A 21,894-nucleotide genomic window follows, 5' to 3' on the forward strand; every position below is an offset into this window, starting at 1 on the left:
TCAACATTATTTCCCATATTTGTCAGTTTTTTTACACAAGTATTAATTAACTGTAGTTGAGAGACTGACTTGGCAAAAATACGAGAAACTGACCTAGTTACATCAAATATTGATTTCAAAAAATACATACACATTATACAGCTTATATCTTCTACTTTACATAGCAGCTCATTTGCTGAATTTGTTGTCTCTGAGTCCTGACTGTTTGTTGAGAAAATTTCCGAAACATCAACAATGCAGTAATAACAATCAAGCATGGTTTTAATGCCGTCTTCTGCTGATCTCCACTTTTGGATAACAATATATTTATAATGTTGAAGTAATTTTTGAAATAAATACATCCTTACATTACCATATTGTATGGAATATATTAAAAATATTATTTATTACTAACCTTCCAAATTTGTATGTGTGTTTCATTTTGCAGTGACCTTTCCATTTATCAGAACAAACTAAGGCATTACGCATAATCTCCTGACATTGGTACTGGTATCGCATTTTTTCTCTCGGCATTATTTTCAAAACTTATAACCCAAAATTTATAATTCATTTATTTTTTTAGGTCCGATAGTAAATGTATACTGTATAATAAGATATTATATTATAAGAAAACGTGCATCCAATGCACTAAGTAATAGTAAATACTGTCAATTATATACATTTTATCCCCACGAAAAGTATGTACCTGAACAAACATTTTCCCCGTAAAATATATTTTCGAATAAACAATCCGGTGGGATACAATATTTCTTCCCCTCCATAAATGTTCCCCCTATAAAAAGTTACTAAAATTTTTGCTTTTTAAAAAAATTACGAGAATTAGAAGGAGAAGAAATCAAAAAATCGTTTTTTGAGAAAACATTTTTATTTATTGTAACGCTATTTTGACAATTAACAAGCATAAATGATAATTATTCCCTATACCAGGGGTCGGAAACTTATTTTAAGAAGAGAGCCATTTTTCCTAAAATAATTTTGAAAATCCTCGAAAAAGTCAAAAGGATAATAGTTTAATGTGTTTTAATGACATCTCTGGATATATAATTAGGACAGCCTGGAGAGACGCAAAGTTTAGATAAAAGAACAACGTGCGGCTCGCGAGCCGCGGGTTGCATACTTTGAAACCCTATACAAGCTCAGAATAGGTAGAGATAAGCGCAACCTGATTCACTGATTTTGAAAGAGAGGCTGTTGCGCATATGTTTAAATCAAAACAAATATCAAAAAACGTATTGAATAATAAAAATTGAATAATAAAAATTGAAATTGAGTAACTGCATAAAAAACCAAATAATAATAACAAACAAAAGTATGATTTTTTCTATCCAGTTTTGTACAACATAGTATTATTATTTTTACAAAACTTTACAACTCAAAACATTCGTAACTTTCATAATATTTTCTAAAAAAATAAAGATTTAAAAAGGTTAGTTTGTTTCGTAATGGTTTTTATAACTCCAAGATATATAAAAAACAACCATTGTAACAAACTATAAACCAGATCTTAAAACTTGACTATGCTGTGATTCTCATATGATAGATTTTTCAAAACAGTTTTAAAATTTATTTATTAATATTAATAGACTATTATTAACTTGGTATAATTTTTTTCAAATTAAGTTCCAATTGATTCTATCATTTAACAAGAAAAGTATTTTGAAAAAATTACCAAATATCTTTTCAGAACTTTACACTTATTACTCCCATATATAAATTATATACAACACTAAAACATTAAAGTTGTTATAGCTAGACCAGAGAATTTGCAACACTCGAAAATTAAAAGCAATTGTAAGCAAGAGCTGATTTAGATTGCCTTTGGTAATGTTTAATAATAATAGATTACAAATCATTGTAGCATAATAAGCAATAAGAAAAAATCTATAACCTTATGTCTACAAGTGTGTTTTGATATTGTAAACTGATTACCAAAAGAAATAACTCTTAACTTACCACACCTTTATGAAAAACTATGTGTAAAAAGGTAGAACCAAGAAAAATTGTTAACATCCAAGAACATGTTGTTGTTTATTCCAATTTCAAAAGTCAATACATGTAAAGCACATGTTTGTTGATATATAGCTTTTAACCTGAACAAAATATTGGTTATTGTATTCTATAAATGGTATAAAATGTTTACCTTTTAATAGCAACTGATGGTAAATAATACTAAATAAAGCAACAAACTTTGATAAATTTTATACTTATTATGCTAATAATATATTTTACATTATATACTCCTGAAAAAGAAAAAAAATTTCTGCTCTAGAAAAATGAAAAAAAAAAAACTTAAATAAAACGTATTCCATATTTTAAAATTTTATGAATAGCTTCTTTATGTAAATTTTGGTACAACCAATAAAATCATTTGAATTTCTATGAATATCTTTTGTATAATAATATAAAAATAAATTTTTTTATTATTATACAAGAGATATTCACTTTTTTAAATGTAAAAGCTTGTTTTGATGAAGTTTTTTTCATTACAATAATTCATCTTCACTTGGTTAAATTTCTTGACTTCAATACTCTTTGATAGCTTTTTATATCAACGCTTATATGTAACTGTTCAAAAGAACTGTTCAGTAGAAAAACAAATATCACTTTTTTGTTAAACTTTTCCGTAGATTATTAATACCCAATTTTCATCCTATTTATATATAAATTAAAATAACCTGACAAACTTTTTTTTAATTTTTCACATGTTTGAATGTGTAAGAGTTATTTATTTTTTATTAAAGTTAAGTAAAGAAAAATATTGATGTACAAGGAGTACATCAGTCTTCTCAAAATTTAGGTTAAACAGCAACTTCTTCAGAGCTTGAAGATTTACATGGAACATGTAAGCAAGTTTGATAAAACGTCTGTAAAACTTTTCTTATTCCAAAAACTTAAAAGTTTAACTATTTATAATTAACAAGTTGGTAATAAGAAGCAGTAAATAGCTTAGAACAACCTCTGCCTCAGTTTAAAATTTACACTTGGCATACTTTAAGTACTGTGCAATATATACATACTTTAAGTCTGATGCAACCGCCTATAAACTTTGTATCAAGCATGCTTTATAGAACATGGACATTACATTTGACAAGAAACACATTTAGAAATCTTGCAAAATTGCAAACATGCAAATTCAAGTTAAATATTTCAAGAGTTTATACATACAAAACACATTTTATAATATAACAAAAATACTCATAGCATGACAACTAATTTTGTTCTTTTTTTTTGTTGTTGATAATTTTATCGTCTTTCCTTTAATATTCTTTTTTCATTAAAACGTTTAATTTTAACTACTCAATTTGGTTTTTTTAAATCTTGATTTGAAAAAAATGCCACAATTGTTTGCATTTTTTTGATGCCATAATCCACTTTTATTTGGTTACCTTATTTGATTTCAATACTTTTTCTTGCTTTAAATGCCAGTGTTTATATGTCGATGTACAAAAAATTTATGTTTGTTAGACATACATAAACTTTACTTCCTTTGTTAAATTTTCAAATAAATTATTTAATATTAAGGTGACTTTACGTACGCGTTTGGCGTGTACAGTATGCGTTTGACGGTAGTTTTGCGTGCTTTGGGTTTGTAAGCGTTTGTGTACGCGTTTATATATTAAAAAAAAAGTAAATAAAATTCTTCCAAAAAAAACTATTTGAAAGACTTTTAATGAATGAATTTTCTAAAATATAGTTAAAAAACAAAATGAATAAAATTCCAATATTAAAACTTAACTATAAAACACGAAACTAAATGAATTAAATTCCCGTAAACATTTATAATAAGAAGTTTTTCAAATTCCCATTAGAGAAGAAAAAAAGTTACCTCAAAAGATTTTTCAACTACGACAAAGAAAATGCGCTCGTTTTACGCAAATTTTGTTTGCATTGGAATGTATTTGTTCCCTAATTATTGTAAATAACGCTTTGCGCTTTATTTTAATAAGAAGTTCATAAAAATAAAATAAAAAAAGTGTTCATAAAAAAGTAGTTTAAGGTTTTTATAACTATCTATACATCAAATTCAAAAAATGTAGGGCTACCATAGTCCTGATTTTTACGGAGCCCAGCGCTAAACAAGTTAAAATTAAAACTTTTATCGCACTTTCCTGCGAAAAGATCAGGACAATGGCAGCCCTAAAAAAATGAATAGTAAGAAGAGAAGGTTAAACACATTTAATGATAATTTTAAAAAAATGCTTCCTTTTTTAACGCAGAGCAAATTCCTCAAATGCACTATTTGTCAAAGCCTATTTGACATTAGCAGTTGTGAACGGTCTGCAATTGAAGATCATTGCAAATTTATCAAGCACAAAATGGCATTGGGTGCTTCTTCATCGTCAAACAAAATCACAAAGTTGATGAAGAGTCAGAGCTTTGGTCAAAATGAAAAAATATTAGCCATTCAAGAAAGAACAACTCATTCCACACAATCAAACACAATCATAGCTTTAGAAGTGCTGATTGTACATCAAAGCTAATTAAGAAATTTTATAATCCAAGATTTGCTTGTGCGCGTACAAAATGTGAAGCAATAATTGTAAACGTGTTCAAGAAATATTGTGAAACCAATTTAGAAAATGCTTTATTAAAAGAATCATATGTGTCAACTCTTTTTGATGCATCAAACTACAAGGATGTTAAAATGTGTCCAATTTTAGCTCGTTATTTTGATGTTAAAGAGGGAGTACAAATTCAGCTGATTAACATGGATTGAGTAAATGGAGAAACATCAGGTATTTTATCAAAAGTTATCTTTAAACGCATTAGTGATAACAATATTTCTTCATAAGTTTTGGCTATTTCTGCAGACAACACCAATACCAATTTCGGAGATTTAAAACGAAACGGTAATAACAATATTCACAAAATGTTAATAGTTAAGCTAAACCGTGAAATCATTGATATCGGTTGCAATGTTCATATTTTATCAAATGCAATAAACAACGCATCTGGTTGTTTATCTATTGATGTGGAGATAATTATTCCGCAAATTTATTCATTTTTTTACCGTTTTACTGTTCGAGTTTCTAGTTTAAAAAATTTCTGCGATAAGGACAGTGTGGAATATCAAAAATTTCTAGGATTCTTAAAAGTTCGTTGGTTGGCCTTACTTCCAGTAATCGAAAAAGTGCATAAATTAAATCAACCACTAAGATCATACACTTTTTAAGCTTTTTGTCACTTTTTAAGCTTAGAAAATTGTCCTAAACTTTTATTTGACTTTTTCAATAACGAAATGGGTGAAATAGTATTGTTTTTTGTTCACAGTCAAGCCAATGTTTTTTATAACACGGTAAAAAAAATTGAGAAGGATGATATTTCTGCTGCTGAAGTTGCCGTAGTATTAAAAGATTTGAAAGACCAGATAAAATCTAGAAAAGAAGAAAAATTTCTACCGTTCATAGCAAGTCAGCATTTGCAAGTAACCGAAGAAAGTAGTCATTATTTGAAAAACCAATTTCTGAAAGAAGTATACATTTTTTACAGTTTCTGTCTAGAGTATATAGATAAGTGGACGCGTCACTTTAATCAGGTTGAAGTTTTTAAATGGTCTTTACTGGATTGAAATTATTAAAACTATAACTTTTTTGAAAAAATCAATAGAAATCACATTCGATGACAATGAATTGTTTGACTAAATTCGGAGAACTAATTTATATTGCACAAAGGAAAAGTTTTCCTCTTTACAGTCTGTTGAATGTGACAAGCGATAGGTTAAAATTTTTTCTCATTTCGAAAATAATCACGTTCCTTATAACAATTTGTTAAAATTGGTGGAAGCCGCTTAATGTTTGCCAGGTACAAACGCTTCCGTAGAGCGATTATTTTCGATTGCCAATGATATTTGGACGGAAGTATTTATGTACAAGGCCAATTTGGCATGTATGTATTTATACATGCCAAATTGGCCTTGTACGCGTTTGGTATTTTTCAAATATGGTCACCTTATTAATATCTAATTGTCATCTTATATATATAAGTTAATGTAGCCTGTCAAACATTTTTCTAAATTTTTAAAAAGTGTTCAATGGTTTAAGACAACGGAATTATGTAATAAAAATATATACTAGTCTCCTCAAAACTACGGTTGAAGCAAAGCATGAAAACAAAATCTCCTCAGAGCTCATTATTGGCATGGAACATATAAACTAGTTTTGCAATCAGTACAATTTTTTTTTAAACTCTAATGTTCAACTCTTTATAATTAACAGTAGTCTGTTAAAACTGCATATAAACTTTTTATGCAAAAATACTTCACCAGTAGTTTCGTACGACTGTATATAAACTTTTTATTTGAGTATGCTTCAAGGCCAAGGACATATTTTACGAGAAACACATTTTTAGATCTTTTCGAATTTACTTCAGCACATACATTTTTTTCCATTTTTTAAAATTAACAACAGATAAAATCTTCATCACCAAGATAAACTTTATTGAAATTTTGAGATTTTTACGAGTGAAAATTATCTTGTACAAATAGATTTTGACACCTTTTAAATACTCTGAAGAGTACTAAAATAAAATGAATTTCCTGTGTTAATAGTAACACTATGTAACACTAAACTTTATTTTGAAAAAGCTAGTTGCTTTGATTTTAATTACATTTTTCTCTTGCCTCTTTTTCAAAATCAGCAAATCAGATTGCGTATATTTCTGCCTATTCTGAGCCTATACAAAATATGTCTGCGTGTTGCCGAACCTATACCAAGGAACGTTGATATGCATGACAGATCATAATGCAGAGTTTTCAGAGTTTTGTATTTTAAATAAATTAATAAAAAGCAGAACAAAATAAATAAAAAACCTAATTTAGAACAAAAAATGCACTTGAAAATAATAAGTAACATGTTCTAAATGTTTATAATTTACTTCTCTTTCTTTTTTTCCTGGGATATATAACCAGAACGTCGCTTTCTTCTTTTTTTCATACTTTTTTTTTAAATAGTTAAACAAAATTAAAACAATTTATATTTGCAAGTTTGTACTTCTAAATAAGAAGTTGAATAATAAACATTCGCAAATATTCTTGTCGTTACTGAAAGCAAATAACTATAATAAATATAAAATGCAAGTTGTTTCATAAAAATTATTCGCAATTTTATCAAATTATTTTAGTAAGCTTAACAAAAGACATCCATAAAAAAATTGAAAAACGTTCTAAACTTGCACGTGGTGTATTTTTTTAACAATTAAAAGTATAGTTTTAGCAATTTGTTTTCAACTTTTTAAAGAAACCGAGTAGGGATGGTAAAAATCCCGGAAATTTTCAATCTAGAGATTTCGGGATTAAAAAAGTGTTCCCCGAGAAATCCCAGTATGTCCAGGGATTGAATAGAAAAAAACGCAATTGTAGAAAGAGAAGCATAAGAAGAACTAATGTTTTAAGTACTTATCAAATACTTAAAAGTGATTAATTTAATTATGATATAAATAAAGTACTTCATTCGTTAATGAACCTAAGTAATTTAAATTATAAAACAATACTTCAGAATGATAACACAGTATGAATAAAAATAATAACTAAAAATAATATAGACATGCATGAATATACATGAGTTATATTTGTTTTTAAAAGTACTACCCTAAAAAATCAAAGTGTCAATCATTTCATTGCTTAATCATAGAATATATTATAGATAATCTGAGAATGCTTTTTCGGAATTCATACTTGTTGGCCATATAGATAATATATAATCTTTTTTTTTTAAGGTGATCTAATCATAAGCAACAACTTTCAAACAAAAGTATTTCTTTTTGAATAATATAAGTTATTTTTTACCTTTATATTTTGTGTTCGTATTGCTGCCAATCTTTTTTCGATCATTTCATTTAATTTGTTCATTTTAATTGTTTTGACATTATTCTACTCAAGTCTGCTGCTGTTATTATATTTGTCAAGTAACAACACTTTATCAGGTTTATCATAATTATTTTATTTTTGGTACTTGTATTTGGTAGAAAAACTTCTGGAGATTTTTATAAAGTGACCTGGCCACGAAGATATACTAAACTCCTTAACAGTGTTCTCCACTCATAAATTCGGTAACTCAAAGCATTATACAATTGTTTTCCGATTTTAGATTGTTGTTCATTTATTTTTGTCAACATAAACTTTTATGCATTGTCAGAAGGAATTAAAGTTACGTCTTGTCGACAAAGTGCTACCACAGTTGCTTTATTGGGAGTAAAAGTACTACTAAATCAGATATCGTTCTACATTCTTTCTTGTTCATCTTAATTGAATCATCGATGTTGGAATCTAGTTTTAAATTTAGAAGTGCCTTTTTAGCACAATATTTTTTTTAATTTTAAGTTCTCATTTAAGCTGCTACATCGGATTTTGCAATCCGATGTAGCAGCTTAATGGATTATCTTTCTAGACTCATTTTTTACGTACTTTTGTAAATAATTTTCATTTCTGTTTGGGAACTTTTTAAACATTTTTACAATTTTTCTGACGTTTTTGTTTTCTTCAACTTCAGATGTTTCATCAATTAACAATGAATCATTTGAATCTCAAATATAATCTTTCTCTTCAAAAACAATTTCTACTTAAAATAACGATAACTAAAGTTTCTTTAATAAACCTTATGTATTTGGATAACTTCATCAGTTGAATGGACGTTAAGTAAACTTTTGTAGTTTAATAAACCTTCCATATTTTGATAACTTCATTAATTAAACTTTTTTAAATCACGCACATATTTGTAATTAAATTGAGTGGACATAAAAATGAAATTAAAATCACGCAAACATTGGAATTAAAATGAATTAGAAAATTCAAAATAAAAAGGTATTCCTTTTATTAAAAATGTTTAATTTTCCAATTAGCAAATGCTAAAATTTTATTTATTTTTAATAATATATTAGTTTTAATATTATACTATATATACATTTTTTATATGTTTAATCGTACAAAATATGTACGATTAAACATATAAAAAATGTATATATAGTATAATATTGAAAATAAGCAATAATGTTTTTAGTTTGCATTTTCTATAAAATACAGAAAAAGGGAGAATAAAAAAACATTGCAAAGAGGATAAACAACTACAAAACCAAGCAGCTATAATTCCAAAGCCTATATTTACATTTTATGTCTAAATTTCTTAATTACAAATAAAGCTGAAACTTTTTGTACTTTTACTTTTTTAAGACAATCCCGAAATCCCGGGAAATTTCGGAGACTAATCCCGGGATTTTGGGACGAACAATTTGTACGGAATCCCGGGATTTCGGGTTCCCGGGATCCCGGTATTGCTATCCCTAAAACCGAGTAAAGAACTTTGACATTCGATTTTTTAATGGTTTATTTTCTACATTGACTGACATTTGACTTTTTTATGATTGGTGTGTTTGATTCAAGTGAACTTTTTTTTTATGTAGATTAATTTAGCCTTTAAACTGATTGCATATTTATTTAACCCCCCCCCCCTCCCCGAGTTTTGAGTAAAATTTCAATTTCCCCCCTGTTTTGATTTTCATGAAGCAGCTGCCTCTTGAGCAAACAGTGGTAGACGCCCATGTGACTAGTATATTATTATAAGTTATAATTATTTTGTAATTTATAATAAGCTTACATATTTAGATACACATTAAAGTTGTTATTTGAACTTATGCATTTATTTTATTTATGTTAAGGTTGTTATTGGTATGTATAATATTAGAGCTGCTATTGGTGAAAATTATATTAAACAAAAAAAAAATTAGAATTTTTTATGTTGTTATTATACTTTGTTTTTACGTATTCAGTTAGTGTTATACAAAATATTAAGTTCTTTGGTGTCTTATTTGGTGTCTTATTGATGATGGCGATGAAGGCAAAAATAGCGACAAAGAATTCAGATAAGTAAAACTAACCTAATTGAAAGTTTATAGGTATGTAGTACGTGTCTTACTTTAAACTGATTGCATGCATTCAGTTTCAAGTATGAATTTTTTGTTTGTTTAAATTAGTTTCCTTTTTTCTAATATAAATTTGTTAAATTTTGAAGAACTATCGAAAAACATCCGAAGTATTGTATGTCTTTGAAATCATCCTTCTTTATGATGTATGACCGAATGCGAATGTAGTCAAAACTTTCAATAAATTGATTGCAATTGTTTATCTAATAATGTAATTTTTGAATATTACGTTGTATAGTGTATTTTAGTTGTATAAACAGTTATAAATTGTAAAAAATAACACATTTTTATAATACCAGGTAAATAATACATTCGTATATTCTGAGGGTTATAGAACAATTTTCTTTTTATAAAATTAATATAAAATCCATGATTTATTATATTATAAAAACCATAAAATATATGTGCATATTAAAAACGTAACAATATAGTTTAACGAAATTTTTAAGTATAAATTTGTTGTTATTATTTTTAGAGTCAAAACTTTCAATAAATTGATTGCAATTGTTTATCTAATAATGTAATTTTTGAATATTACGTTGTATAGTGTATTTTAGTTGTATAGATGTAGTTTTAGCTGAAATTTCATTGATGTCTAATAACATCTGCGCAAAAATTAAAGATATATTACAGATGTAGTTAAATCTTTTAAATTATCAAAGTGTAATAACACCTGTACAACTACATCTGTGGATACTACAGATGTAGTTACATCTTTTAAATTATCAAAGTGTTATAATATATGTGCAGCTACATCTTTAGATTTTACAGACGTAGTTACATCTTTTAAAATATCAAAGTGTAATAACATCTGTGCAACTACATCTGTAGATTAAGATAACTTTATTTAAGATAAAGTTATTTTTAAGATAAATTATCTATTAATGCATTATTTTAACCATATCTAGTTACATACAGGATTTCTTTCAGATTTAATTACATCTGGAAAATTTTTTTAACTAATATTGCATTATTTTAACCAGATGTTATTACATATAGGATTTTTTTCAGATGTAACTACATCTGAAGAAAATTCGTCCAGATGTTATTGGACTTGGAGAAAAATTATCAGATTTAGTTACATCTTTCTGAAGATGTTGTTAGGGGTCATTGAATTTTCAGATGGTATTGGACAGATGTTATTCGAGTAAAAGAAAAATACAGATGATCTTGGACAAAAGTGTACAGTTGATCTTGGACTACTCCACAGATGTTGTTGGACAGATGAAGTAATCTTTTACCCATTTTTATATGTTTCTAAAACATATTTCTGATACGTGTTCTACTCAGTAAAATGGCTAACATATATTTGTAAAAAACGCGTAATATGGAAAGTTTTAAATGCGCATTTAATACCAAGAAAACATTGTACTGAATAACATCTAATTACTGTGATTTATGCGTATTTCAAAGAGTTTTAAATGTGGGTTTGATACTCTGTATAAGTCGTTTTGCACATTAGTTTTTAAATGCATATGAAGCGTATTCCCAGTGAAAAAGCGCACATGGGATACGCGTGGATTTTTTCCATATGTAACCCATGTGGGGATTATTATTTTGTCCCATGTGGGTTTCATATGGTAAATCCCACATGGATTCCATATGGTAAATCCCATATGGGATACGCGTGGGTTTTTACCATATGTAACCCATATGGGGATTATTATTTTGTCCCATGTGGGTTTCATATGGTAAATCCCACATGGGTTTTATGTGGTAAATCCTACATGGGATATAGGTGGAAAATACTACATGTTATAGATCTTAAATGCCACATATTTTAATCCAAATGGTATAAAAGTAGTCAATACTAGACAAATGAAAGTCCGAATGCTTCTATGATTTTTAAAAATCTTTTAATTTAAAAATAACTTAAATAGTAATTTAAAATTAATCATCGAAGCTTTCAGAGAGGCTTAACTTAACCTGGTATTTGCTACTTTATCCCATTTGGTATTCAAAATGTGCAGCATTTTTGATCTTTTACATGTGATGTTTTCCACCTATAACCTATGTGGGATTTACCTTAAACTATTGTGACGAAATTTTATAAAATTAAAAATCGTGTTGCAAAATGAATTTATTTAAAAATAAATGCTATTAATCAATACATCCAAAATGAATATTAAAAATATTATTTTTTCTTTTGCGATTTACACGCCGTTTTTTGTCGATTGAATTAATTAAATCACTTCGGCTTGCATAATACCAAGGTTTTTAGTATCTTCTAACTTTCTTCAAACATTTTCTAAAAAAAAAAATATAAATACAAATATATATAAATATAAATATATATATATACATATTTATATAAATATATATATATATATATATATATATATATATATAGAGAGAGAGAGAGAGAGAGAGAGAGAGAGTGAGTGAGAGAGAGAGAGAGAGAGCAATTTTAATAAGAAACCTTATTAGTCGAGCAATTTTAATTATTAGCCAGGTTGAAGTCATTAATGACTACAATATTACACAAATAATTATTTCCTAATTTATTACTTACAATGACTAACGTATTATGGGTAATTGAACACATATTATGCGTAATGACCTTGAACCCATGAGGAGAATCCTGAAAAAAAGTGATCAATTAGAATAAGTTGTTAAACAAAAAAACAAAAACAAAAATGTAAAAACCTACTTTTTCAATGATGTAGACGTTGGGTGCAATAGCCACTGGATGCAAAAGTATCCTTACTTTTTCGTCACACACACGGCCTTCTATAATAACAGGCCTTGACATCGCGCATAATGCCGTAAAAACTGAAGGCCGATTAAACTTTCACTTTTACTTATATTGATATATTTTTATATTAGGTAGGGTGTAATGGCAGTCTATGTTTTCTAATAATAATCTCTAGTAAAGTCGGAAATATAAAAAGAAAACCAAAAAATTGTTAACAGATAATCATATTTTTCGTATTTCAAATTTCATTAAGAATATTTATGTAATATTAAATAGTATCAATAACAAGCAGAACCATATCAAAGTATATATCTATATATTAGAAAGATAACTGTATTTTTAATTTTTTTGCTAAAAATGGTAACAATAAAAATCACCAACAATAAAAAACACCAACAAAAGTTGATTCAAGCGAAAAAAAAGTTTTATCAATATATCTCAACAGGGTAAATATTTACAAATCCAAACATTGAGAGACATATAGGCTAATGAGAAAATAAAAAACATTACAAGTAAATAGCATAATAAATTACAAAACTAATTTTCACATAAATTATGATAGCTTTAGTATTTTGGGAGTGGTAATTAGTGAGTAAATCTTTAGCAGATATTAGAATATACTCTGCATTGTTTTTTTGTGATTTTAAATTTATTTAGCAGCAATGAACTGAAACTGAGTAACACAAAATGTTCTGCATAAAGGGTCAGTAGCACCTTGAAAAAAAGCAAAATATTGACCATTAGAAAAGAGTATCAGAAGGAATTTCAAGTCCGCCTCTGTTTAGGCTATACAGATAACTTCCATATTTATAATAATAATTGGTAGAATTATCATAAATTTTTATTTCCCTTTTTTGCACATAGCCAGCTATGTAAACTATAACCACTAATGTAGATTTATTAACTGAGCTTTCAAGATCATGTATATTATCCAGAAGTTCTTTTTCATCAGTAGAAATATCTCTAAAACATATGTCACAAGTATGACCATCGATACCATCAACAGGAATGTCAAGTTGTAATATCAATTTAGTATGTTGAATATTAATTTTTTCAATTACAGATTTAGCGTTTATAAAGTAAGTACCTCCAGATCCCTGTTGAAGCTTAGAAAAAGCTTTTTTCAAGTGGATCTGTTGAAAACCAACCTAATAAGACATACTTTGTTCCTTTTCTCAACAAAGTTTCTACGAGATCAATAAAGCCATAACATGAATGCGCTATTGCCTGTAGGTTTTATAAAACTTGACAGTTCAGCAATATCTCGTAGCAGTTGTAACTGTTGATCACCAACTGAGTCGATTTCTCCGCATAATTCATTTCTAAACCGAATGCCAGCACCAGGTGCTTTGACATTAACAACATTCGAAAAAAAATTATTTTTTCAATAAATACAGCAGTACCTTCAAATGCTTTATTTTCAATCTCTGGATGCGTTCTTAATGAAGCTACTGTTTCTTTGCAAAAAACAGACAAACAAAACTTTACAGATTGTCTCTCTATTGGTTTTGGATAAACTGATTTAGCTGTAAATTTAGAGAGTTTAAAAAGACTATTGCACTCAGTTTTATATAAAGTTTCTAAATCACTCCACTTAGCCAAAGCCAGTTCTTTATTGTTCAAAAATTGAAGTTCCCCAGTCTTTTTTGTCAACCAATTGTTTCGTATAGATTTTAAGAGATGCACATAATCATACAATAAATATACAGGGTGACCACAAAGTATCCGCACAGATAAAGAGCTTAATATAAAGCATGTAGAAAGTATTTGGAACACAAATTTTATTTTAAAACATTTATTGAACTATAACAATTATGATTCAAAGATTGAATTCGAATTTTCCTCCATCAGCAAAATAACAGGCCTGTAGGCGTCTCAGGAATGCTTCGACGGTGGCGAGCAAGTAGGCAGGGTCCAGAGAATCCCAAGCTTTCAGTAGTGATTTTTTTAAACTTTCAATATTTTTATGCGGCTTTTGGCATGCCTTTCCTTCTAGGACGCTCCAGACTGAGAAATCCATCGGGTTAAGATCGGGGCTCGATGGCGGCCATTGAGAAAAGTTGATAAAATCAGGAAAAGTTGCCGCACAAAGGAGAAACGCGCACCATTCTAAAAAAACCAATTTAACATAGTTTACAAAGTATATAAAGTAAAGTATATAAAGTTTATGACATAATATTAACTAAAAACAACAAATAAATAAGAAAATACATAAGTGCTTTTATGCTTATATTTTCACAAGATGAAACCGTCTCGTGTGCGGATACTTTGTGGTCACCCTGTATACCTGATGTTGATAACCATGGTTTACTATCAACTGTTTTAAAAATTCTAAAAAATCTTTGATTTACACGGTTACCATCAGTAATTATTACCAGTGTCTTACTACTTTCAATATTATTTATCGTATCAACAATTTGTTGACATTGAGCAAACTGAAATTCAGAGGAAAGACTTGAAACAGGTTGAGCTCTACATATAAATTCTGGACCTCCAAAAAGACATTTAATCATAAATGATAAAATTGTTTTAGCTAACTTTTCAGGGTAGTTTACTACTTGACCAAACAAAGCACCTCTTTGGTAAAGTAATGAAGCTTTGACATAGACCTAATCAATTATTAGTATGAAAGTTCTTTTCAATGGATTTAAATTCATAAAAATACTATTTATGAAACTTAGGTCCTCCATTGAGCTTATTTTTGAACTCAATCGTGTTAAAATCCTTATACTTGGTAACTTGTAGTCAATACACAAATAATCATATAAACTTCGTTGCATAGCAAAATACTCATATGCTCTACATATATTATCTGAAGTATATAAAACTTCACCAACATTAACTTTTCTCATAGCATTAAGGTGTTCGAATAGAATATTTGACTGAAGTGAACTTTCTTTATTTTTAAAAAATCTAACTGCTTCAAATAAAGCTGATTTTGTTTTTATTAACTTTAATTTGTTTATAGCTTAAGATGAAATATTACAAGTTGTGCGATTATGGTTAGCTACAAATGAATAATCATTGAAAATTACTAAAATAAATAATGGAACACCAAGTTTGTACATTTTTGATTGTATGTGTAAACTTTTTTTATTAAGCTGGAAAACAATAACATCATTATTATCACTTAACAAAGATTGAATATCGTCAAATATAAGTTCATCCTCTTTTAGAAAATCATTTAACTCATCTGGTAAAATGCTTCGAAAACCGCTTGAAGTTACAGTTTTTCTAACTTTACTTGCTGGTGTGGCTAAACAACTAGGTGGAATATTTTTTTAAAAACAGATGGTGGGTTTAAAGGTCGTTGCTTCCCATATTTGCTTTCAAAAGGTGCTTCATTTGGCCAATGCAGTTGACATACTGCTGTATAGTCTGTAACAATAAAACCAGTTCTTGGGATAGCTTCACTACATCTTTTTCTCTCCTCTAGATTCTTTGGGAATTTATAAATTGATTATTTTGTTGTAGTTGAGTATTGATATTTTTGTTGTAGTTGCAATTGATATTGTAGTTGTAGTTGTATAAATTGATATTTTTGTTGTAGTTGAAATAGTTCGACTTGCAAAGAGTTACACAGCATTTTAAAGGCATTTTAATTATTAAAAAAACTTATCGTTAGCTTGACAATATTATTACCTTACAATGTTAACCCCTTGAACCTTACAACGTTATCGTCTTGAAGTTGCGCTATCTAATTTATAAACCAATCAAATTTTAAAGATTTATTAAAAAAGCGTGAACACAAACTTTCGTCTAATGTTAAAAGATGAAAATGTAAACACAGTATTAGGAATTGGCCTTCAGTTTAACAACTTTGTTGCGCGATGTCAAGGTCTGTTATTATAGAAGGTCGCGGTCACACATAATATAATATTCTGAAACTAATAAACAAACATCTAAATTTCTATAAGTAAATTTATTCTTTGATCATTACCTTCATATCCTATCTTATTTTCATATCATAATCTATTATGGTATTATTTATATAACATATCACAACAATATTATTAAATTTGTGATGTTCAAATATCATATGAACATTCTCTAACATGTTCATATGATATTTGAATATAGTTCTTGAGTATATTATCTGCAAACAATTGACTGATGCAAGTTCAAATGTTGTCAAAAACCAAGCATGCATGCATGGGACACTGCAGTGTCCCACAAAGAAATGCTGGTTTGAAAGTCAAATTTTCTTTATTAAAAAAAAATATTAAAATAGGGGGGAGATAGGGGAGGTTTCTGTAACTTTTTTTAGGCTCCAAAACTTTTAACTTTATATATAATAAGGTTCGTAAAACTTACTGGACTTACGAAGTACATTGAGAAACAAAAACAGGATATTTACATAAACTTTTCAATTTTTAATCTGGAGTACCACAGTGTAATTGGGAAAAAAGCAGGGATGCGGAGTCCCAAAAGAACTCTGGCTTTATATCTTTACATTTTCCAAGTCTGTAGTGTCCAGAAGCTCTAAACATGTTTGTTGACTTATTATCTACTATTATAAAAAAAATCATGAGATTTAATGACTTGAAACTTATTATTTTTAAGCCCGGAGTCCTGGTGTCCCGGAGTCCTTGCCGCCATTATGCCTAAGGACTCCGGGCTCAAAAAAAAATTGTTCCTCTAACCTAAAAGTCTTAACTTTTTTTCCTAATAGTAGTCCATAGACTTATTTATATTTTTAGAGCTCCTGGATACCAAAAACTAGGATAAAGTAATCTTTTTGTGAATTTCAAATCCGTAGTCTTTTTTGGGACTCCGCATCCCTGGAAAAAAGTCTCTGGGTCCAGTATTCAAAGTAATACGATCTAAAGTAATATATAAATTGAAAAAAATGCTTTAAAATGCATGCAGTTATACATATAACTCCTGATAGTTAACTATAAGTATAACTAGTTATACATAAAATTTATTATATAAACTTATTTTTTAAGGTTATGCTTGAACAAATTAGTACCAATTAATTCAAATTCAAGATTTAGTTCAAGTTCAAGTTCTTATTTTTTCATTGTTTTTTCACTATTTTATATTTATTTGTTCAAATTTGTTAACTAGTACTAATTCTTACTACAGTAAGAATATTTATCATTGTTGAATGTGATTTTATAAGTAACTTAATTTTACTTTCAACATATTTTGACAACACCCTTTACATTTTAAATGATGACAGCTTTACATTTCTATTGATGTTAAATTTACTACGTTTCAATAACTGAGATTGAATTTTAACTGAATTTTTGTAAGCTTTGTAAGGGTTTATTGTATATCAAATGGTGTTGTAAATAAAGTAAAAATAATATATATATATATATATATATATATATATATATATATATATATATATATATATATATATATATATATATATATATATAATTTTTACTTTATTTACAACACCATTTGATATACAACAAACCCCAACAAAGCTTACAATAATTCAGTTAAGATTCAATCTGAGTTATTGAAACGTAATAAATTTAACATCAATAGAAAAGTAAAGCTGTCATCATTTAAAATATAAAGGGTGTTGTCAAAATATGTTGAAAATAAAATTAAGTTACTAATAAAATCACGTTCAACAATGATAAACATTCTTACTGTAGTAAAAAATAGTACTAACTGATAAATTTGAACAAATAAATATAAAACTAACAAAAACAACGAATAAGAACTTTAACTTGAACTTAACCTAAATCTTGAATTTGAATTAATTGGTACTAATTTGTTCAAGCATAACCTTAAAAAATAAGTTTTTATAACAAATTATATGTATAACTAGTTATACATATAATTAACTATGAGGAGTTATATGTATAACTATATGCATTTTAAAGCATATTATTTTATTCAAACATTACTTTAGATCATATTACTTTGAAAACTGGACCCTGAGGCTTTATTCTCAATAACACTGTGGTACTCCAGATTAAAAATTGAAAAGTTTCTGTAAATATCCTGTTTTTGTTCCTCAATGTAGTTCGTAAGTCCCTTAAGTCTTAAGGACCTTATTATATCTAAAGTTAAAAGTTTTGGAGCATAAAAAAAGTTACAGAAACCCATCTCCAACCTATTTTTTTCTTTTTTTAATAAAGAAAATTGGAAATTCTTCGACTTTCAAACCTGCATTTCTTTGTGGGACACTGCAGTGTCCCATGCATGCAAGATTGGTTTTTGACAACATTTCAACTTGCATCAGTTGTTTGCAAATAATTTACTCAAGATCTATATTCAAATAACTATTATATTATCCTAATAATAAGTCTATTTGCAAAAATTTTAATCTCATTTCTATAAATTAAGATAAACATTATTCGTGGTACTTACATACTCGCTTGCCATTCTCTATATTAATATAAAATATTTTCACACAATATAAACGTAACGCAATGCAATGTCGATTTAAAAATTTTTTTTTTAGTTCTTAAAAAAAAAAATTATTTTTAGTTTCCAGCTTTCAAATTAATTCCCATGCAAATCCCACATGAAACCCACGTGGGATTTCCCATGTGTGTAAATACCATATGGTTCCCACATGTAACCCATGTGGGATTACCCACATGGGTTTAAGGTGACAAATTTTCATACGGATACCACATGGGAAAAACCGTCCCACATAAATCCCATCAATCCCACACGGAACCCACGCGTAACCCATGTGGGACGCGGTTTTATTTTTCACTGGGTTACTCAGACCATTACTTTTTTGGATAAAAAACTTTCTGGAAAACCGTCGAAAAAATATTGTTGTAAATAGCACTTACTCAAACTTAGTTTCCATTGAAAGTGGAGTTCCCCAAGGCTCCGTCCTTTCTGCGTTACTTCTTATTATATATATATATATATATGTATATATATATATATATATATATATATATATATATATATATATATATATATATATATTTTAACATAAAAGTTATATTCTATAAACTCTGATATTATTTAAAGTTTATAAAAATAATCTAATCACGTAGATCAGAAAAATTATAAATATATATATTTTTTTTGTTCAAAAGTAATTTCACTCCATTTAAATTTATTTCAGCGGGTAAATTAGGGGACTTTTAAACTTCATATGGTCATAAAATTTAAACTAAAGGTGAATTTTTGATGAAACTTGATCAAATAGGATAGAACTTTAAAAAAATTACAATCTTACAAAACGAAGATCAAGGAAGGGGACAATAAAGGTTCAGATTGGGGTCGGGTCAGGTCTAATTAGCTGAATCTATTAAGACTATCCTTTTTTGAGGCCAGTATCAACATACTAAAATTTTGATTATGCTACACGCTTTTTAGTTACCTATCTTTAAATGCCTGTACCAACATCACTATGGATTTCGAAGCAAACATTCCACAACCCTCGCACTCATTGAAATTACTGAGGTTTACTAAGCTCTAGATAATAAGCAGTTTGCAAATGGGATGTTTATAGATTTGCAAAAAGCTTTAGAAACTGTGGACCACTTCATCATTCTCACAAAATTGGAATACTATGGAATCAGAGGCATCACACTAAAATGATTTACTTCATATCCCCAAAACAGGAAACAGTTTGTTTCCATTAATGACACTAAATCTGATTTAAAGAATTGCTCAAATGGAGTCCCACAAGGTCAGTTTTAGGACCACTTCTTTTTCTTCTTTTTATTAATGACTTAAATACTTCCTTTAAATTTGCAACTGCTTACTATTTTGTTGATAATACTAACATGCTACTGGTTGACAAATCACTTGAAAAAATCAACAAAACAAAATATTAATCATGATCTTGGAAATCTTGTTCAGTGGCTTCGTTCTAATAAACTTTTTCTCAGCAAAGCAGAGCTGACTATCTTTAAATCCAATCTTGCATCAATTAATAAGCACTTAAATTTCAGACTAAGCGGATAAAAAGTTTATCCTCTAGACTCAATTTAATATCTTGGGATTAAAATTGATTATAATTTTTCTTTTCAAGGCTATCTAAATAACTTAGCAATGAAACTCAGCAGATCTAATGGAATGTTAACCAAAGTCCGCCATTATGTAAATTTAGAAACTCTGCTAAATATATATCATACTATTTTTGGGTCCCATCTAAGATATGCATGTCAAGTATGGGGATAATCCCATAAACAAATCATTTTAAGGTTGTCCCATCTTCAAAATAAAGCATTAAAATTAATATACTTTCAGTATAATAAATTTAAGTCTAATGTACTATACCTAATCTTGTCTTTATTTGTGAAATTCTCCGTTTATTATAATTGTTATCATTTTGTTACTATTACTATTATTATTATTATTACTATTATTATTGTTATTATTACTATTATTATTAATGTTTTTGTTGTTGCTGTTGTTATAACTGTTCTTATTATAATTATTTTTTTATTATTGCTATTATTATTATTGTAATAATTAGTATTATTGATACCAGTTATTATTACTATTTTCATCATTGACTATAAAGTTTTGTTGTAAACTCAGATATTTACTTTATATTATTACTTGTACTGTTGTAAATTTCCTTGAAATGTTATAACTTATTTCGAAATATATTTGATTTGATTTGAATAACTAAGTTTTTAAGCACTCGCCAAAAATACGTAATTTCTCTTCAGGCTCCCGGTGAAAAAAAGTTACTTTATACATTTTTAGAACGAGGAAGAGTTTTCTAATGATTTAAAAAAAATGAAAAATTCTGGGGATCCGTTACAAGAGCTTTGTGCATGTTCCTATGCACTGTGTACCCTTGACCTACTCTCAGGGCGTTGATAAATATTTATTGTCAATCATGGTGCATATTATAAAGATTAGTTGTGGAATTAATGATAAATAATAGAAAAAAATTTTTTCAATTATTTTTTAGGTAAACCGATGTATAAAGCTTCATCAAGTTATATATATATATATACTAGCATGAGTTACCCGGCGTTGCCCGGGCCAATATTTAAACTGGCTTACCTGATATCTGTACACAAAAATGGGCCCAAAAATGGGCCTAAAAAATCGGCCCAAAAAATGGTCCCCCCTGACCCCGGGGTCAGGGGGACCATTTTTGGGCCCCCTTGACCCCGGGGATCGGGGTACGGGGTCAAAACCCAGCTAAGAACCTTCTCCCCCTCAAGGACTACCCCCATGCCAAATTTCATCGAGATCGGTCCGGCGGTTTGGATTTCTATAGAGAACAAACAAACAAACAAACACACACACACACACACATTGCCCTTTATATATATAGAAGATATATATATATATATATATATATATATATATATATATATATA

At 28.1% G+C, this 21,894-nt stretch overlaps 1 long non-coding RNA gene across 3 annotated transcripts; it reads right to left on the bottom strand.

Annotated features, from left to right (window-relative positions):
- Positions 1–11,977: 11,977 nt before the first annotated feature.
- On the bottom strand, positions 11,978–19,046 carry LOC136089051 (uncharacterized). 3 transcript variants are annotated; one of them, XR_010642747.1, is made up of 3 exons: positions 18,947–19,046; positions 12,425–16,494; positions 11,978–12,160 (listed from the first exon to the last, which is right to left on the bottom strand). It is a non-coding gene; the product is annotated as an uncharacterized LOC136089051 (long non-coding RNA). The 3 variants fall into 3 exon arrangements; XR_010642746.1 differs by lacking the exon at positions 18,947–19,046 and having other exon boundaries at positions 12,425–12,493; positions 12,563–17,592; XR_010642745.1 differs by lacking the exon at positions 18,947–19,046 and having other exon boundaries at positions 12,425–17,642.
- Positions 19,047–21,894: the final 2,848 nt, after the last annotated feature.

Source organism: Hydra vulgaris, chromosome 12 (genome assembly GCF_038396675.1).
Source record: "Hydra vulgaris chromosome 12, alternate assembly HydraT2T_AEP".
Lineage (NCBI taxonomy): Eukaryota > Metazoa > Cnidaria > Hydrozoa > Anthoathecata > Hydridae > Hydra > Hydra vulgaris.